Source organism: Pinus tabuliformis, chromosome J, assembly GCF_031772625.1.
Source record: "Pinus tabuliformis cultivar Carrire ecotype Pingquan chromosome J, CPIR1, whole genome shotgun sequence".
Classification (NCBI taxonomy): Eukaryota; Viridiplantae; Streptophyta; class Pinopsida; order Pinales; family Pinaceae; genus Pinus; species Pinus tabuliformis.
In genome coordinates this window covers 121829445-121836310 of record NC_142295.1, presented here as the reverse complement: position 1 = coordinate 121836310, position 6866 = coordinate 121829445, and positions in this window count along the sequence as shown.

The window sequence follows — 6866 nt, the reverse complement described above, 5'->3', positions numbered from 1 at the left end:
CAGATTCTTTTATGATTATGTTGTAGGCTTCATGCATGGTGAACATTCCCCTAGCTTCATATCCCCATCTGAGCACATCCCTCTTTTCTGAATATCTTATTTTCCGACTGGAGAGTTCCTTTCCCAGGATCTGTTGATCAGGCTCTAGGCCATTCCGAATGATGTGGTTAGGATTTACCCATTGCCTGAATCCATGAGTTAAGGTAGAATTCCAATATTGATTGATCTTATCGAACCTGTGAGCTTCCCAATTGGGAATTTGGTGAGGATTAATCAATTTTTTTTCTATGGTTTTTACTGCCAGGAATCTTCCCAGAACCTCAATAGTACTGTCCCTGACCTCCCAGAAGCTATGTTGTTGAATTAATTTTTTATGTTGCTTTGCTGCATTCCAGACTAATGAACTCAGACCTATATACGAAAGTCAGATGAGATCCTCAACAGGTCTGTTGTTGGCATATTTATTCGTCCATAGAGTGGCCCAAGGAGTGTACGGTGCTGTGAGCCAGTTCCACTAGATGCGTGCTCCCATAACAACAGTGCTATGATGAGGATCACGAAGCCCAGTCCCTCCAAAGTGCTTGGGTAGGCATACTTTTTCCCATTTAACCAGAGCCCATTTGTGTTTCTGTCCTGAGTTACCCCATAAAAAGGATCTTTGGAGCTTTTTTATTTCTTTGAGAACCCATTTAGGCACTGCCAGGATTGAGAAGAGATACAGTGGCATAGATTGAAGAACTGATTTGATTAAGACTAAATGACTAGGCATATTGAGGGATTTGTGGGTCCAAGAAGAGAGACGTGCTTCTAATTTTTCAAGGAGCAGATTCCAAGATGAGTGTTTCAGGGCAACATCAGTCAGGGGAGCTCCTAGGTAGTTGGATGGAAGAGCGGCTATCTGAAAACCTAGGATTCGAGCAATGGAGGCTTGGTAGTAGTAGGGGTATGAAAGAAGAAAATTTTGGATTTGGCTTGGTTTATAGAAGCTCCAGAGGCAGCAGAAAAGTTATTTAATAGAGATTTTAACTTATGAGCTTCTTGGACTGAAGGATGCCCATAAAGCATGTTATCGTCCACAAATTGCTGATGGGTGAAGGGAGGGGAGTTGGGAAAGGAGAGGCCACGAAGTTGCTAGGAGTGAAGTGCATCTTTGATACATCTACCTAGACCTTCCGCCATGATGACAAACAGAAAGGGAGATAAGGGATCTCCTTGTCAAATACCTCTAGAAGGATGAAAGGGGAGGAAGGAATTCCATTGATAAGGATGGAGAAGAAGGTGGAAGAAATGAGACTCATAACCCATCTAACCCATGGTGGAGAAAAACCAAAGGCCGTTAGCATTTTTTGAATATAACTCCAGCTTAGACTATCAAAGGCTTTAGATAGATCTATTTTAAGTAGCATACCTGCTTTTTTATGCTGCTTCAAAGAGTGGATGATCTCATGTGTTAGAATTATGTCGTCCATGATTTGCCGGCCCTCCACATACCCTGATTGCTCTGGGGAGATAAGTAAAGGGAGCAACGGTTTAAGCCTTGAAGCAATGACTTTGGAGACTATCTTGTAAATGACGTTGCACAGCGCTATAGGCCTGAATTTATCAGGGGTTCTAGAATGAGCTTCTTTAGGAATGAGGGTAATGAAAGTGGCATTCATGGATGGAAGCATCCATCTGTTGGCTCTAGATTCTTCCATGACCTTCCAGACCTCCAATTTGATCAAATCCCAGAAATTGTGAAAGAAGTTAGAAGTAAACCCATCTGGGCCTGGCACCTTTCCTTCTTTTAATTGTTGTACCGCCTTTTCCACCTCCTGTAAGGTAATCGGTTTGAGGAGCAACTGATTATGATCCTCAGTGATGATCTTTGGAATGGATTTGATTATTTTATCTATGGCCTCCATCCGATCTGTTTGAGTCTCATGATGAACCTACTTGAAGTATGTCAGAAGTTCTTGTTCTATGGCTGCGTGGTCCTCTACTCTCTCTCCTTGGCTATTCTGTATATGGGTAATGGTGTTGGTCATTCTCCTTTTAATTGTACAGAGATGAAAAAAAATTGTATTCTTTTCACCTTCCTTCAGCCACTTGACCCATGATTTTTGCTTCCAAAGAACTTCTTCTTGCTTGTCTCTTTCCAAGATTTGAGATTGCAGGTGTGTTTCCTACTCCGAGAGATGCTCTGTTCGCCCTTCTATGATGATTTTTTGTTGTAGTTCTGTCATTGCTTTATTTAGAGAAGTTTGTGCCTGTAGAATATTCCCAAAGGTAAATTGGTTCCATTGTTTGATATGGAATTTGAGATTTTTGAGATTTTGCTGGAATTGGAACATTTTTGATCCCTCCAAAGGTATGAAGCTTTTCCAGACCGTGTTTATGAAGTTATTGAAGTCTGGATGTGACAGCCAGAAGGCTTCAAATCGAAAGGGCCGACATGTACTGTTGCCTGGTCTTGTCCATTTGAGCGCCATTGGCCAATGATCAGAACCTGTAAGGGGAAAAATTGAAGCTGAGAGGTCTCTGCCTAAATGGATTGCATTATCAGAGAGTAGGAATCGATCCAATCATGAGGCAATTTGATGAGGGTCTGCTCTTCTATTGTTCCAGGTGAAAACTCCATTATTGAAGGGTAGATCAATGAGCCAGTTGTCTTGGATGAAGTTCTTTAAGTGACAGCTTTCCTTATCTAGTCTGCTTCTGCCTCCCCTTTTTTCCTCCAATTTGGTTATCATGTTGAAGTCCCCCCCTGTGATCCAGAGCGGGTGGGTTCTTTCAGTATTGATTATTGATAGAGTATTCAATATATCTATCTTATTAATGGCTTCCTGAGGAAAGTACACATTTGTTAAATGCCCATGGATATTTGTCCCTGTTATATGGAAAGAAGCCTGAATGAAGTGCTTGTTCGCATGCATATTGGAGAGCATGATTGTCTGTGCATTCCAAATGATTGCAAGGCCTCCTGATGCACCTAATGCATCCACGACAATTGCAGTACAACCTGGCCAAGATTTTGCCATGTTTTTTTCTAGAGTTGCTGAGTTACACTTAGTTTCCTGTATGAAAAAGATACTTGGTTTTTCTTGTTGAATCATGTTTTTTATCGATCTGTACTTCCCAGGGTTGTTAATCCCTCTAATATCCCATGAAATGAGCTTCATGATGAGATATTAAAGAGGGTGGTATAGTACTTCGTGAGCTTGGAATATTTGCCCGATTCCACTAGCATTTCCCCAATGTGAGTGGTTCGTTGGAGATCCGTTTTCCTTCCTCTCTTCTTGTTATCTTCATTGAGGATCTTTCCATCCCATTGACTTCCAGGCTGTATGCCAAGGGTTCACTGTCTCTGTGCTATTGACAAAATTATTTCCAGGTTGTCCAACTGTCTTTCTGGAATCTTGTCATAACTTTTTGTTTTATAGGCTTGCTCTAAGCCTAAAATATCCAGATCTCCTATATCTATGCTCTCTGGTTCCTCTTCCATATTCTGGGTTTCATTTCTTTCTTTTGTATTTTCCTTTGTATCCTTCAGAGCGGTCTGCTCATTGTCCACCTCCATACTTTGAGTGAGCCAGGCGGGAATATCACTAGGAGAGGGAGAGCCGAGGTCGACTGATTGCTTTGATTTCTGGAGAATCTTTGTGCTGGTGGAGGCTGCATGAGTTTTTGACTTAGGTGGCTCCTTAGAGAGAGCAGGGGTTTCATGGTTGTCTAGATCTGGCTGGGCCAGGGACTCGAAGTTGTTCCTTGTACTCAGTCTGGGGGGGTTATCAGCAGAGGTCTTGGGATTAGATCCAGATTTTCTGAGGTTCTTTTTGCGATGGGAGACTTTGGTAAATCCATCAGCGTCTGATTTTCCAGAAGGAGGAGGGGCTGAGGTTTTCAGGTTAGATGGGCAATCTCGAAATAAGTGGCCAAGAGCGTGACATTTCCTACAACGGAATGGAACATGTTCATAGTCTATAGATTGGATCCATTCAAAATCATCATGAAAAAGACTTACCACATCCGGCAGGGCGTTGTTGAGGTGCATATAGATGCATATACGAGCATATGAGGTGTATCTTCTGAGCTTAGTCTCCTCTGCCACTTTGACGAACTCACCAAGACCATTGCCAATATCTTGTAATGAAGCCTCATCCCAGTACTCCAAAGGGAGGGAGTAGAGGCGGATCCAGACTGGTGCCCAACTAAGATCTTCTTTATTCGGGTTAAATCTCTCAACCCATTCTCTGAGATACAGGCCAGCAGCGTTGAATAAATACAACCCTCCATCAATGATTCTATTTCTATCCTCTAGAAAGTTGAAAACCACCGTGAAGAATCCCTTAGGGCCTAGCTTTAGGGTTATATGACCTTTCGGCTTCCATTTGGCTACAATCCATCCCTGTAGCGCTTTTTCTGTGGGCCAAAAGCCAATAAACTTCCCTATCAGAGCATGATCCTTCATATATTGGATTTGTGTGTTAATCCTACAGCTGGGTAGCTCGATCTTTGGTCTCGAGGCTGCAACTGGCTTGCATGTGGTGGAAGTCACTTTGGGAATCTCATTAACTGTTTCTTTATCTCCTTGAGAGTCCTGTCCTTCTTTTGTCTCCTCTTGGACCATTTGTTTGCAGGCTTCCTCCTGCATTGGAACCTGTTCGTTTTCATTTGGGGGAGGCTCTGCGCCCTCCCCCTGAGGTATTCTCATGATTCGTTCACCTCCTTTGTCCGTTGTGGTTTGTCTTGTTGCTGTAAGAGTTGGCAGAGTTACTGCAAACTCTACAGGCCTGTCGTTGCAGATAAGACCTGAACCCTAGCTGCCATGAATGCCCGCGCTCTCCACCATTTTCCTCTAGATATAATTATTTTGAATTCATATGAACTTGGATAAATCTAATTTAAAAAAAATTCTAACTAGGAACTATAATCGAAATATTTATTAGTTTACCAAAAATAATCATTTTTAATTCATATGAACCTAAATAAATCTAATTTAAATCAAAATATTTATTATTTTTAATTCATATGAAAATATTTTGATTACCCTCATTAAAATAACTCGTAATATAGTATATTATGTTTAATCTAATTAGTTAATTAATTCATTAATTCTATTACTAAACCTATTTTTATATAACCAAATATGAATAATTTTTTATTAAAAATATATAAACTCATCCAACCTATGAGTTACTACGGTATTAACTAGAAAAAAAATTATAGAAAAATTTATAAATTTATAGAATAAATATAATTTAAATAAAAATATTTATTATTTTTCCAAATTAATCATTTTTAATTCATATAAACCTAAATATATCTCACTAAAAATATTTCGATTACTCATTTTATCTTTACTAATAAAACAAATTAAATAACTCATAATATAGTAAATTATATTTATTTTTATTACTAATCCTATTTTTATATAACCAAATATGATAAGGAATGCACCTAAATGATAATCAATTAATTTATATGATTAGAATTTTAAACATATTTATTTATATATAATTTACGAAGAAAAACATCTACTAAAATTATAGAACTTCACCTCAATAATACGGGAGGCTTTTTTATCCATCTAAAAAAAAAAAATCAGGAAATCCACTTGATCAATAAGACAAGGGAAAAAAGAAGAAAGGAAACAAGGGGAAGAAGCAAAAAAAGGGGGGGAAGGTGGGGGGGTTAAGAGGAAAGGGCAGGGATCCAACAGCTGCTAATCTTCCAACTGTTGTCGCTATTGAGATTGCTCAGCCTCCTTTGAATTTATATGGCCTCCCTAAACTTCCGATGATGAAAATGAGCAACCATAGCAATAACCTGAGCCTCTGCAATACATATATCATGCTTAGTCTTCTTCGCATGTTTAGCCAAGGCTGAATTCTGGGTCCTCGCATGCTTGATGTCATCTACGTGCTCATGAATCCTTTGATTAATAGAGCGCCCAATTTCACCAACATAGTGGGTCCCACACGAACAGGGAATAACATAAACACCTTTCATGTCCTTGGGGTCAACCAAGTCTTTAATAGATCTAAGGGAGCTATGGATGGTGTTGAGGGGTCTGAAGGTAGAGGGAACGTTATGCCTCTTGAGGATTCTCGCAATCCTGTCAGTGGTCCCCTGAATGAAAGGGATATGCACCCTTGCGGCTCAATCTATAGGGTCCTTTTTAACCTTCGGACCTTTTTCAGCTCTGAGGAAGGCTTTCAGACCTTATTGCCTACTATAACCATTATTAAAAAAAACGTTAAGAAGATGGTCTTTCTCTTTATCAAGGTTCCCTTCATCAGAGATTCTCAATGCACGAGTAGCAAGCGTGTTGAGAACACCCCATTTTTAGCATGGAAATGGTGAGAGTTTGCATGAAGATACTGCTCAGTATGAGTTTTCTTACGAAACACCTTGTGGGAGAAAGAACCATCTTCCTTCTTCGAAATGAGAACATCAAGGAAAGGTAGGCACCCATCAACTTCTTGCTCCATAGTAAACTTTATGGAGGAAGATTGATTGTTGAGATGTTGAAAAAATAGATCCAACTCCTCATGGCCATGAGGCCAGATGACATTAGTATCATCCACAAATATTTTCCATAGCTTCGGCAGGAGACGGGCTGATGCCAAAGCCTTGGATTCAAAGTCCTCCATAAAAATATTAGCCACAACAGGGGACAAGGGGGAGCCCATGGCCACCCCACAAGTCTGCTCATAGAATTCCCCTTCAAAGCAAAAAAAAGTAGAGGTAAGACAAATCTCTACTAAATGAGCAGTATCAGGGTCAGTGAGGTGATTAATGACCTCAATGGCCTCCTTTATAGGAATGCAAGTGTAAAGAGAAACCACATCAAAGCTAACAAGAATGTCCCCAGGATCACACTT